Source organism: Pleurodeles waltl, chromosome 11, assembly GCF_031143425.1.
Source record: "Pleurodeles waltl isolate 20211129_DDA chromosome 11, aPleWal1.hap1.20221129, whole genome shotgun sequence".
NCBI classification, from domain to species: domain Eukaryota; kingdom Metazoa; phylum Chordata; class Amphibia; order Caudata; family Salamandridae; genus Pleurodeles; species Pleurodeles waltl.
The window spans coordinates 820255947-820270343 of NC_090450.1; positions in this window are offsets into that span (position 1 = coordinate 820255947).

Genomic DNA, 14397 nt, shown 5'->3' on the forward strand with positions numbered 1-14397 from the left:
AGGCAGCTCAAGGTTGTGTGAGCCAGAGTGAGCATCTACACCCTGTGTCACTAGAGGCAACACTGATTAAGGAACTTGATGAGCAGTACAGGGATGATATGTAATGGGAAAGGGAGATAGGACCACTGACTATCACTAAAAGATAGGGAGTACTCAACAACTTTAGGGCCTACATGCAGTGCCTGGACAGCAAGCTCAGGGTTACCTCATCTTGAATGAAAGATAATCAGGGGTAACTAGGGGCCCAGTCATGACATACTTCACAGACCTACCAGGGAGAAGCAGTCAGACTGTGAGGATCAGGTCAAAATGTTCGAATCATACTAACTGATTGCTATCATCAGCTGCCACCAACTGTAAACATTGTCATGGCCTGATCATTGGGTTGGCAGCATTCCATGTAAAGAAATTGGCTCTTTGGGATGAACCTCTATCACACAATGGAGCATAGTACTCTTTTGGTGAGCACTATACAAAATCATTGTAGAGCACTTGCCAGAAGTCTTGTGACAATCTCCTGCATAAGAAAATGTACCTGTCCTACCAGAATGATAACTGAGGAGCAGGTAGGCAAATGGACACATTGCCCTGCACATGGCTATGAGCGATCTGTCTCCTAGCTAGCACTCTCTCCCTGCCACACAGTTTATATTTTTTTGCTTTTCATTCACAATACCATTTTGGTGGCGGTCAAGCACTCAGCTGGCCTGTGTGCAGTGCTTAATTTGAAGCCGTGATTGCTGGTGTGGGGCACCAGCACCTATTTTTGAGGGCCGGCACTTAGTTTTCTGTATCAGGCATTTTCAGCGAGCAAAAGACACTAATGGGAAAGACAGAGGAAGAGAAACACGAAAAAGGGAGAAAGCAGAAAGCTACAAGGGTGAGCTGAAGGGGCAGGGAGTGGTTATAAATGGATTAAAGAGGCCAGAGATGGCTATTGAATTACCCTGTTTTAGTGTCCTTTGCTCGCACATTTAATGGCAGCAGCCCCCTGTTTTAGAGGAGAGCTTTGGGCCCCGGCACGTTTTTATTTACAAATTAAGCACTGCCTGTGTGGTAGTTAGATTGAAAGAGACCTGCTTGGTCCACCGTGAGTCCTATTACCTCTGGCTTTGCACACTATTGCCCATGGCACGGGCTGTACTTTGTCCCCTGCTGATTCTGGTTGGCCTCTCCCTGGTGGAGAGCCGTGGAACATGAACACTGTAGGGTCCTGAGTTAGAAAGACATACCCATTTTAAGGGCCCAACACCTAATCCAAACCTAGTTGATAGGTGTATCTCACATTACCTTGTCACTCACTGATGGGTCTGCCCATGTAATAGATTGAGACAGCAGAGCTGTGCGCCTAGGTCAAGGTGGCACCCAAAGAGCACCCCCGCCCATTACAGAGAGAAGCGACTGGGCTTCCAAGCACTGGCAGTGGTGGCAGTGTGATCTAGTGTCAAAGGTCTGTTTTTTCGCTCTACCCATCATGGGCAAAATGCCTACTGGCTGTTTTGTTTTTCCTGGACTGTTAAACCTGCTGCGCAGTAACAGGGGTTGTGCATCATGGATACAGGTTTTCTTAAGTAGTAGTGTGTTGTGTAGTTTATTACGAATTCATAGGTGTGTGAGGGAATTAGTTGAGGCAGGAGGAGGAGGGGAGACAGTTAAGTTGTGTACTATAGGTCAAATCAGAGCACAGGAAATATTGCTGCAGCTGTTAGCCTTAATTATACACCTGGTGGGGATAGTGGGGACCCGAACGGATAGCGTAACCTGGAGCGTGACACATACAGGTACACCATATAACGCTACATGGCCAAAAATGCAAGTCTCATTACACATCAATATGAAATAGTCACGTGGAATGTGAGGGGACTGGGTGCACCAAGCAAAAGATCTCAGGTATATGCACGCCTCAGACGACAGGGAGTACACATCGCCATTCTACAAGAAACACATTTACTGGAGTCTGACCTACAGGAGATACGCGGGAAATGGGGTGGTCAGATTATAGGCACAAAATACTCAACTTTTGCTGGAGGAGTATTGGTATGGATAGCAGGTGGCGTCCCATTTGTCCAAACCTCGAATAGGATAGATCAAGGGGGCAGATATGTGGTAATAGAGGGGCATTTAGACGGAAGACAATTTTCGATAATAGGGATCTACGCCCCCAACAGTGCGATAGCTGATTTCCTGGGCAAACTTACTCCAGCATTATTGGTAAATCCCGGCCATATGGGGGGGCGACTTCAACAGCACACCGAATGCAGTGCTAGACAGGTCAAACATATACTCTAAAGGATCAATAAAGAGAAATGCCAGGTGCCCCTTGTTGACATGGGCGGGCGAGTCGAGACTCTATGACTTACGGCGCATGAAACATCCACAACAGAGGGAATACTTATTCTACTCAATACCCCACAAAGTACACACCAGAATAGATATAATATGGGGGACCCTGGACATATGCGCATTGATCAATAGGACAGAATACCTGGCCAAGACGCTGTTGGATCATTCTCCACTTAGATTAACACTGAATTGGGGCAGGAGACGCTCAGTAATGCCCAACTGGCGATTGCAGGTGGAGGCTCTTCAGGATCAGGCATTCACAGAGGGTCTGGGCACGACAGTCAGACAGTACTGGGAAATTAACAAAGACTCCGCAGACACAAGAGCGGTAGAGTGGGAGGCGCACAAGGCTGTAGTCAGAGGACATTGTATCTCGACCACTTGGGGAGTGAGACGCACCCTTCATGCGGAGATCAGTAAACTGGTAAAGGAATTGAGAGTAATGGAAATTGTAGTGGCACAAAACGAGATACCCTACACAGTGCTAAAAGAGGCGCGTACAAAATATAATGAAGCAGATTCCCGACTTTGCCGATATGACCACAAATACCATCTAATGCGCCTACAAACAGAGGGAGACATATCGGGCAGGCTGTTGGCGTGGCTCCTCCGCGAGAACCGTTAGCAGTCCCCTATAGGGACTATAAGGTTAGATGACGGCAAAACGGCCACCACACAAGAAGAGATCAAAGGGGCGTTTAAGGAATATTACACGAACCTCTATACCAAACGCACAGTATGTACGGCCCAACAACTTGAATCCTTTCTTGCAGGATCACCCTTGGCGCAACTGTCGCAGGCGGATAGGGAACTGCTGGAGGCCCCTTTGAGAATGGAGGAACTAGACTTAGCTCTAGCGCAGATGCCTAGGAACAAAGCGCCAGGAATAGACGGCCTCCCAATAGAATACTACGCTACTTATTCGAAACACTTAAAGCCTCACTTGCTGAAGGTGTTCGAGGAGGCATGGACCTGCAAGATACTGCCTCCAACACAGAGAGAGGCAGTGATAGTGGTTCTTCCTAAGCAAGGTCGCGATCCCACAGACGTTAAATCTTATTGACCACTTTCCCTCCTGAATCTCGATTGTAAAATCCTAGGTAAAATATTGGCTAACAGGATAGCTCCCATCATACATACCTTGATACATGATGCCCAAACGGATTCATCCCAAAACGTAATACTTTTCTATATATACGCAGATTGTTGAGCGTCATGGGGGACACCCCCCCAGAAGCACATGACGAGATGGTATTATCCTTAGATATTGAGAAGGCTTTCGATACACTAGGGTGGGACTTTCTGTTTGCCACCATGCAGAGCATGGGAGTTGGCCCTAACTACATACAATGGGTACAAACACTGTACGCCAACCCACAAGCTAGGGTGAAAACGGGAGGGGCTATATCTGATAGCTTCCCGATCACCAGAGGTACCAGGCAGGGATGCCCACTTTCTCCCTTGCTATTTGCTATAGCGATGGAGCCATTGGCGACTCGAATTCACGCAATGAAAGAGAGTTGGGGAATAGTCAGGAGTGGATTATACCACGTTATTTCGCTGTATGCAGATGACGCCCTAATATATGTGCGGAAAGGAAGCGAGGTGATATCCTCAGTAATCTCACTCCTGACTGAATATGGGGAGATATCAGGCTTGGTGGTAAATTGGTAAAAATCGTGTGTGTTCCCACTAACTATCTGGTCCCCGTCAAGAAAAGAAAAGGCCCCTAGGGACACCTGAAGTGGTGTTTTGATACGTTCAAATATCTGGGGGTCCACATATATCACAGACCTGAGGATCTTAGAGATGGGAACCTGGGGAGAGCACTGGCCTCTATGAAGGTGTTGCTGCGCTTCTGGAGTAAATTACCATTGTCACCTCTGGGCAGAATGGCGGTGGCAAACATGCTGTTACTGCCCCGGCTGCTATATTACTTTGCGGCATTGCCACTTAGGGTCCCTAAGAGCTTCTTTTGAGATTTGAACGCAGTCCTACTGCAGCTTATATGGGGAGGGGACAGAGTGCGCGTCGCACTCACTATACTGCAGCGTCCAATCACCGCGGGAGGTCTGGGCGCCCCCAACTTTGAACTCTATTACGCTGCCACACAGTTACAGTGGATACTGAACTGGATACATAGACCCACACTGGCGGAATCCGCATGGGTGCTGGCGCGACTACATGGAGAACCTCTGATCACATGGCTAACAAACAAAACACAGAAAGGGGCGTCTGATAATCTGTTAATGGTAGCGGCACACTCATGTTGGAAGAGATATGTACAAAAAGGACACAGGGTGCCTCCCTACTCACCGCTCATTCCCCTGGGACTGCTTCCTGGATGGGCTACCGCGGCTGGGACGCACTCTCTCACGACCTGGACAGAGGCAGGCATACTGTTGTTAGGAGACTGCTTTGAAGAGGGGAAATTGATGACATTTGAATCCATACAAGCCCTCACAGCAGTGAACCCAGGGCAATTCATAGCTTACTATGCCATATGTCATTTAAACAAGAAGACATGGGCGGCTGGAGACCAAGAACCACCGATTTCACCCACATTACATCACATGCTGCAATATGATAATCAAACAAAAGTAGTGACGAACTTATATAAAATTCTGAATAAATCCCCTGAACCAAATTTGGAGAATGTAAGAGATAGATGGAATATAGTTCGGCCAAACCCGATATCGCAAGAGGACTGGCCGAAAGTTCTATGCCAAGCTTGGGGGGGTTTCGAGAAATCCTATATTTCGCTACACACAATTCAAATTCACACACCAAACATACCTATCACCAGCTAGGATTAAACGCATGGTTCCTGAATCGGACCCAGCCTGCCCCCGATGTAAAGCCCCACTGGCACACTTCTACCATACGGTCTGGGAGTGCACCCAGGTGCACAGGGAGTGGTGGAGGAAGTCTCAGAATTGATGGGCCTAGTACTCGCAGTTGACCCTAAGTCCTGTTTGATAGGGCTGAGAACGAGAGAAAAGAAGCATAGACACCTACACAAGTTTGCAGATCTAGCATACGTGATGTACAAAAGATTGATAGCTATGAATTGGAAAGCGCCCAAGGCATCAGATTTGAAAGCTTGGCACGCCCTGACACTGCGCTGGACCCGTACAGAATACCAGGTACTACAAAAATTAGCAGGGGAGGGCCAACAACACACAGGATGTGAAGCCTGGGAAATTATAGTAACCAGACTAGAGGCTAAAAATTATGAGAGACCACCATGAACTGGGCAATGACGCAGTTTAAGAGAATAGGTAGTCAGTACCAGACCACCTTCAACATAACAAGCAAAACGGGCAAGACATACCAGATTAGCTGTGAGAGTACCCGCTCTTGCGCCCTCAAGTCGCTGTCATCCACAGCAGCCAACAAGCGATGAGTAAATAAATAACTAGAACATGAACAACAAATACAGCTACAATACTTACCACAAATAGACATCAGTCCAGCATCACCCACCACCACAAACAAAACATGAATCAGTGGGCAACAGTGTAACCGAGTAGCTAAATGTGGGGCAACTAAATACCACACAGCAAGACCTGTCAGCCAGATACAGCAGACAAATATTTTGAGCGTTATAATAAGACCTAAGTTATGTTTTTCTTGTTTTTTTTTGTTTTGTTTTTATGCAAGTCTCATACCAGAGCAACCAAATCCTGCCAATGTAAACTCATAATGTCGGTACTCAGATCTGTAATGAAAATTCAATAAAAATATATATTTTTTAAAAACAGGGGTTGTGCATGTCTACCCTGTTTTACAGGCTTGTTAGAATCAGTCCAATAAAATAATAAAGGGACCAGGGAGGTTTCCCGCGTGGCTAGTAACTGCACCCAAGCTGTCTGAAATGTGGTGTGTGCTGCGCCTACATGCATGCTGACCGCGCTGAGCCATACCATAAATTGGCGATGAGGGAAGCTGGTGTTGCCTCCCACGCATGCCGTAACTTCAGCCACACGTTCATCATTCGCCTCCCTGTGCTGGTGCTGTCCCAGCATACCTGCGGCAAGGTTGGAGTATGGTGTTGCCAGCTGGAGTCCGGTAGCCCGCTCTGTGCATTGGGCGGTCGGCCTGCCGAAGTCAACTACACCTCAACCACGCATTGGAGAACGGTGGGTGGTGGAATTCCTCACTGTGTGGGCTCGCAGCACCCTCTGGTGGATCAATGAAACAGTGAGACGAGACAGCCCCGTTTTCCTTTACTGCCAGGCCCAACGTGCATCTGCTGGGACGAGCACTACCGCCTCCTATTGTGCCCTCACTAGTGATAGAGCACTGCTGCACTCGACGGCCAGAAAGTCCTTCTGGGTGGTCTCCACAACTTGCAGACATTTTTCAGGTCCTCAACTCAGCGGTGCTTAAAGAGGCTGGTGTTTTTTTTTGTTTATCTTCTTTTGTGTTTCATGTTTTGTAAGGTCTGCTGGAGGAGGTTTGTGGGGGGAGGCACATGTGACTTAACCTATGGAACCAGGAACTGAACATAAAAGCTGGGGACAGGCAAAACCACTAAGAAAAAGAAACAGTATCAGACATCCAAGAGGGAAGTTTGTTTTGTGCTGCTCTGTGCCATCATTGACCATATTTGACAGACTGCCACAGCAAACTGGATACAATTGCCACAGTTGACATACCTCCCTCTATTCACACTCAAATCCTGAACACAATGATGTCCATCCCTGCTCTTGAGCCTTTTGTAGTAGAGGGTTCCCCCTCAGCGCAAGCTGTCCGATGAAAAGAATGGGTAGCACAACTAGAAACCTACTTTGCAGCAGTATCGTTGGATAACAATAGACGCCATCCCATGCTGTTACACGTAGGGGGTGCCGCTATTCAAAAACTAAGCAAGTCAGTGGTTGAAGAGGGCCTGCCTCTCAATTACCAATCACTCAAAAGGGCCCTAATGGCACACTTCGAACCCCTTGCAAACCCGGATTATGAACGCTTCTTACTGAGGAAGCCCAGAAAGCTCCCGGAGGAGTCCGTTGATACCTTTTATTGAAGGCTTAAAGAACTCGCAAGCATATGTACGCTGCTCGATGCGGATGACGAAATCCGAGCGCTGTTCATACAGGGCTGTGCATCTATTAAACTAAGACAAAACATCCTGCAGGTGCCTGGAATGCCCACGGAAAATATTCTTACTTTGGGTCACTACAAATAGCTATCAAATGTGTGGGCTGCACATATGGATGATGCATTGCAAAGCCAGATCAAAACAGAACCTTTAAACGCAGTGACACCAGTGGCAGCAGACAAGAAGAAAGCTCATCAAAAGCCCACAACAAGCACCCGAACATGCTACTAATGTGGAGATCCGTACCCTCATCAGGGGCTTTGCCCTGCCCAAGGCAAGAAATGCTCTAGCTGAAACAAGATAAACCATTTTGCTAAGGTGTGCTGATTCTCCACCCGTCAGAAACCACAAAAACCCAAACCGGTCAATCTAGTGCAACAACCCATAACAATGGAGGTTGATGATGACATGGATGATGGTGACAGCGATGATGGTGAAGGGGTAGTTCACATCGTGCAGGCAATGCAGCCAGGAGGATGCCCCCGAAGGTGCATACCGAGGTGCACAGTGCTCCTATCTGGTCATCAGGTCCTGGCGTTTATCAACACAGGAGCATCCAACTTTTTGGCACAATCAGTGCTACAGACCCTTCCCATACAGCCACATCTGTGATCCACATCCACCCAAGTGTACGTCTTTGGGTCTTCTACACCTCTACTACTGGCAGGAGTTTTCAGGACCGACATCTTTAATGAAGAGCAATCAACATGCAACAAAGTGTATGTGACAGGACCGTATCTGGAATGATGCTGAGCTACAAAACAGCAGAACAACTCAAACTCATATCTTTTGCTTTCAGTGTGCACCTGGGGAGTGTGGAAGATATTGTGGCTGAATTTGAACAATTGTTTGAAGAGATCTGTTGTCTGAAATCTCGCTTAATTCATCTGGACGTTAACAACTCTGTTCAGCCAGTGGCGTTGAAGTATCGCCGGATGGCTTTCCATTTGCGCCCAAAAGTGGAGGCCGAGTTGAGGAAGCTGGAGCAAGCCGACATTATTGAAAAGGTGGAGGGCCCCACACCGTGAGCATCTCCGATCATGATTGTTCACAAACCCAAGCAGCCTGGCGAGGCCAGGATCTGTGTTGAGATGTGTCTCCCCAATTTGACCATCAAAGGGTAACGGCATTTGACACCCACCGCAGATGACATAGTTGCCGAGGTGGCCAGATCGAAATGGTTCTCTAAAATGGACTTGCGAGCGGGATACCATCAACTGCCGCTAGCTCCTGATTCTAGGGCCATCACTACCTTCTCCACCCATGTTGGCCTGAGGAGGTACAGTTTTGGGATATCCAGCGCAGCAGAGGTGTTTCAGGATATCATTTGGGGAGTGGTTGCTGGGTTGCCAGGAGTCATCAATGTCAGCAATGACATTCTGGAACACGCGCCTACCATCGAGCTGAATCTTGACCATCTGAAATCCACTTTTAAGAGACTACAAGAAAATAGTCTCACTCTCCATCGTGAAAAGTGTGCTTTCTTACAAAGAGAAGTGGCTTTCTTCGGCTATCATTTTTCAGGAGAAGGGGTGCTGCCTGATCCGGCTAAGGTACAAGACATTCAATTAGCATCAGCTCCCACCAGCGTTTCCGGTATCCGCAGCTACTTGAGAATGGTCAATTACTGCGGCCATTTCATCAAGAATTCTACTGCTCTGATGGCACCTCTAGGAGAACGTATCAGGGCCAACACCATGTGGGAGTGGGGACCCGAGCAGGAAACGTCATTCAAGGCTACCAAGGCGGTTCTATCCAAACATACAACACTAGTTTACTTTGATCCTTTGATCGGTTGATACGAGCCCCACTGGTCCAGGAGCTGTTCTGTCTCAAAAGCAAGCAGATGGAGGATGGGCTCTAGTGGCCTATGCAAGCTGTGCGCTCACCGACACCGAGCAGCGGTATTCCCAGATAGAGAAGGAGGTTATTGCTGTCCACTGGGGTTGTCGCCATTTCCATTTGTATCTATACAGGCAGCCATGCACAGTCCACACTGATCATAAGCCACTTATACCTTTTTTCAACGGATCCTCGTCTAAACCTCCTCCTAGGATTGAGAAGTAGATCCTACAGCTGCAAGACTACCGCTTCTCAGTAGTGTATCGGCCTGGCTCTCTGAATCCTGCAGATTATTTGTCCCAATACACGAGGCCGGCCACTCCTTGAGAGATCTCTAATGCTGATGATGTGGAGGAATATGTGCGCTTGGTGGTGGAACGTTCACAACCTCTGCCCATCTCCTTGGAAGAAATCAAAACAGCCACTGAAGAAGATGAGCGTCTTCAGTTAGTTATATTTACAATGGCCTCTGGGAATTGGCATCACATTCTGTGGCTCGTAGGACCGTAGAGGCCCATCTGACACTGTCCTCATTACACAAGATTAGACATGAACTAGCCGTATCCTCAGATGGATGTCTGCTGAGGGGTCCATGTCTGGTGTTTCCAGCCTCTCTACAGCACCAAGTGGTGGAACTAGCCCACTTCTCTCACCAAGGGATGGTCAAAACAAAATCGAGGCTAAGGAGTAAGGTGAGGTTTCCAGGGCTGGATGAACAAGTGGAGCGAGTGGTGCGTCAGTGCTCCATGTGCCAAGCTGTTGGTCCTGCGGAACCTACCCCACCTATCCTCACTGAGACAATTCCCCCTGTGCTTTGGTTCAGAGCCAGTGTCGATTTTGGTAGATTGCCTGGTGGTCGCCACATGTTTGTGGTGATCAATGACTTTTCCAAATATCCAGAAGTAGAGATTCTTGACTCCATCACTGCCTCACAAACTATTCCTCGCCTAGAGAAGGTAATGGCCACTCATGGGCTCCTGCATGAAATTCGAACTGATAATGGGCCACCCTTCTCCAGCCAAGAGTTTGCTGACTTTCTGAAATCTCATGGTATAACTCAGAAGAAAATCACTCCACGCTGGCCTCAGGCGAATGGAGAAGTGGAACGCTTCATGAGAACTCTCAATAAGGTTTTGAGAATTGCTCTGTCCAATAGTCAGAATGTGGATTGTGCTATATTTGCTTTTCTCCATGAGCATCGTCTCACTCCTCATGTCACCACTGGGGTCCCATCAAGCACCTTGTGTATGAATCAGATGATTGGAGACACCATCAAAGGCACCATGGTGACTGCTCGTAAGGGTGAGAAAAGCCTCACGAGGAACATTTCATTTTTCAAACTCTTTAGGCAGCCGGATCCTGAAACTATGCACATGGATGGGGCCATGTATGGAGATCGAGGTGCCAGTGGTAGAGACTGGGCTGCAGAAACTCCTGATGTTGTCTCTATGTCCCCTGGGAAGTCGAGGGACAGGGTGAGTCGTCATTTTCCACCTCGTTCACAGTCGGAGGTACAGAATACTGAGCAACCTGGATCACTTGTACAGGAAGAACCTAGTACAATGACTGCCACTCCTGTGCCTTCGAGAGGAGGGGTGTAGCAATATAATTTAAGTCCTCGACCACAAACTTCCACACATTTGCTAGGATTTGTACTGGATTGAAATCTGCAATTATTGTAATAGGCCTAGAATTTCCTGTACTGAGTTCGCATGTTAACTCTAACAGTTTGTTTTATTTGTACCATGTGTAAATATGTTTTTTTTTTGTTTTGTTTTTCGTCGGGGTTAAGGAGGAATGTTATTTTCGCCCTGGACTGTAACACCTGCTGTGCAGTAACAGGGGTTGTGCATGTCTACCCTGTTTTTACAGGCTTGTTAGAATCTTCCATGACGTAGGGGCAATAAAATAATAAAGGGGCCAGGGAGATTTCTCGTGTGGCCAGTAACCAAACCTAAGCTGTCTGAAACGTGGTGTGCGCCGCGCCTACATGCATGCTGACCACGCTGCGCCATACCACACTGGCTTTCATGTGTATGGACGGGGCATGCATACATCCAAATATGTGAGAAAAGAGTATGAGGTCTGCGTGCATGTCTGATATAGTGTCTAATGCGTGAGGCTCCTAAAATGATGGCGGGCTTTGTGCATAGTTGTCCAATTACTGCTGACCCAGGAGCCTGCTTTTTGCATTCATTTCCTCTTGTTTCCTGTAAAGCGATATAATGCTCTTGTGGGTAAGGATATCAGGTTTTCATCCTTCCTGGTTGCTGCAGTGCCTCTTGTGAGTGCCCCCACTCTTCTCCATCCCTCGACCTTGATTTATATCCCTGTGAGATAAGGCCTTCTGTCTGCAACTCGATACACATCATACCGGGGCCTTTGAAAACAAGCCCGAGAGGGGCTGTTGTTGACAATGATTCTGGCACGAGCTCATTGTGCAGATTCCATGCCTTTTGTGACTGGTGAACGCCACCAGAATTTGAACATGGCAGGAGAGGTAGGTGGCCAACTCTTCCCATGAGTACTTACTTATTCCACCAGTAACTTGTTTCAGAATTTTTCCATATTCCATTGTGTAACAGAGCATCAGTGTAGTAGAGACATGTTTTCCAGAAGCAGCACTTCGCTGGTGACTACCTTCTTTTTCAGACTAGGGCTAACATAGAAACTGAAGAGAAAGAGCTGTTGTGTCTGCCTTTTGCAAGGAAGACTTCTGCCTGTGAGAAGATAATGCTGGACTCAGGGGTGTAGCTTGGGCAATATGGTTGGGGAGTGTGAGCTTCAGAATTCCCAACAGTCACGTTGGGACATCTTATAAAAACACATTATATGAGAAGTAAAACATGAGGGACGCTTAAGGAGCAGTGGAAAGAGAGGGGAGTGCAGATATTTAAGTGTAGGTAAAACTCTGTATTTTTCAAACTAATCAACATTTCTAAGGCCTTCAAAACATAGATGAAAGAGTGTGTGTTTTTGTCAGCGTGGGCATGCAAAAATCCCAGGTGAAATCTGACACTTCAACTTACCCAACTGAAAGCAATTGTGCCCAACTATTTACTATAGAACACATTTTTCAGGAGGGGTGTAACACCCCCCAAACACCCTCCTTGGAGCTACTCCCATGGCTGGACTGCACCTTTTCAGGAAACTTACTTGTTTCCAAAGAAGACTGGAGCCCAGAACTATTGAGGAGACCTGATGGGAATTTGGCCTGAACCATGCCAGCTCCAGAGCACAATCCCTCCCCTTTTTCCCCCATTCAGCTGCTTAAGGACACTACCAAACACCAGCTGTGTGCCTCACCAGGGGTGCAGAGCAGAGAAATAAAACAATACGCCAGGAACCCCAAACGTCTAACAAGCACTTTATGCAAAAATTTCAAGCAGTGCAGCAAATAATTAGGCCTGAGCGGAGTTCGCGGAGTTCCCCTATGTGAAACTCCACAAAGTGACCAAAATCCTCCACCGCGCTACGTGGAGTTCCGCAAAGCAGCGGAGTGTGTTAGATCGCACCCTCTGCTCTGATTTTTAGTACCTGGAGTTTGTCCCAAGCTGTAAAATCAGTGCGAACGGCACCACGTGCAGCTCAAGAGGACGCTGCTACTTTTCTGCCGCTTGAGGAGATTTTTTACTTGAGCAGCAGCTTCCTCAACGTGAACGGAAGGTTTCTCAACGTGAGCGGTAGTAACCGCCCACCTTGAGAAATCTCATCGGGAGGTGGTCTGGAGTGAAATTTTCCTCGCTTAACATTGGCGAGTGCGACTGAGGAAAAACCTCTGCGTAGCGGAGTTGTTTTTTAACTCCGCACTCTAAGCGGAGCGCTGAGTAGGAGAAAGTGCACTGCCCACCCTAACAAATAATCAGGAGTCAATTGTCATTTGTAAAGACCAGAGTTCTCACCCGAGAGGCCAGTTGGAGCATGTAATGCTAAAATGCATGCAAAATCATGGAGCTTTTATAGACTTTTCTCTCAATACAAGTCTATAGAGAATACACATGTGACAGGTGGCAGGATCAACTCACAGAGAAAATGTGAGACACCCTTGAAACTGATAAACATGAGCACACTGCGTATTTCAATAATTTCCTAAAAATCACACTTTTGGTTGCCAACATTGAAAGCAAGGTTATTCTGTGGCACCCCCTGCCTTAGCCTGTATAGGCCCTGAGACCCCCAGTCCCAGGGCTGAAATACATATTAAGAGGGTAAGAGGCCATATGGCTCCCTCCCTGACCCACCATTGGACTCACAGGAGCGCAGGTAGGGAAAGTAAGTGTACTCCCACCTGGCCGGAGCTTTGAAAATTCTTCTGGCAGGAGACTTGTGTTTCATGGGCAGGGAAACACAAATTGCTGCCACCCAGTGGGAACAAGCACAACCAGCTGCTCCTGCAGGGTGGGAGCAATGCCAGCTCCTGCAGCACCTAGGATGGGTGCATTCAGGGAAATGGCGGAGCTTCGAGGGCCCTGGTGTTCCCCTGCCTCCCCCAACATACTGTTTGGAGGGTGATCTAGGTGGTCTTGTGTTGCTTGCGTTAGAGCTATTAGCGTTGTAAACTCCTAACCGGACTTTTCTTGCCACATAAACTAATAATGAAAAGTAAAACAGTTTCACGTATGCGAGCCAAAGGTCGCCATGAGCGTGAAGGAGACACAGAAAAGGAAACAGAAGTTCACTCCCAGTGAAACTTATTGGCAAAAGTGCAATTATCCATGTTACCGGCAAAAGTGCATTTATCCATGTAACCAGCAAAAGTGCAATTATCCATGTAACAGGGTCGATGTCATGCAAAGCGCTCAACTTCTGCCCAACAAGATTGCGCTGCGCAGGAAATGAAAAGATAAAGTAGTCCAGAAACCAGCTAAAAACACAGAGCCTTGTAGTCTTTTAGTAGTTTACCGCTGCGCTTGAGGAGGGCTAAACACTGGAAAAGGCATGACGTATGCATTTCTTTCACAAATGGAATCAATCAATTTTTAAAAGGCAAGCGCACAAACTAATGAAAGTGATGGGCAAGGCATGGGTGTGGTTAGAAGCCCACAGAGAGATTACAACATGGTCCAGAGAGCTTGCGCGTGCTCAACCCTAAAAAAGGAAGGCCCTGG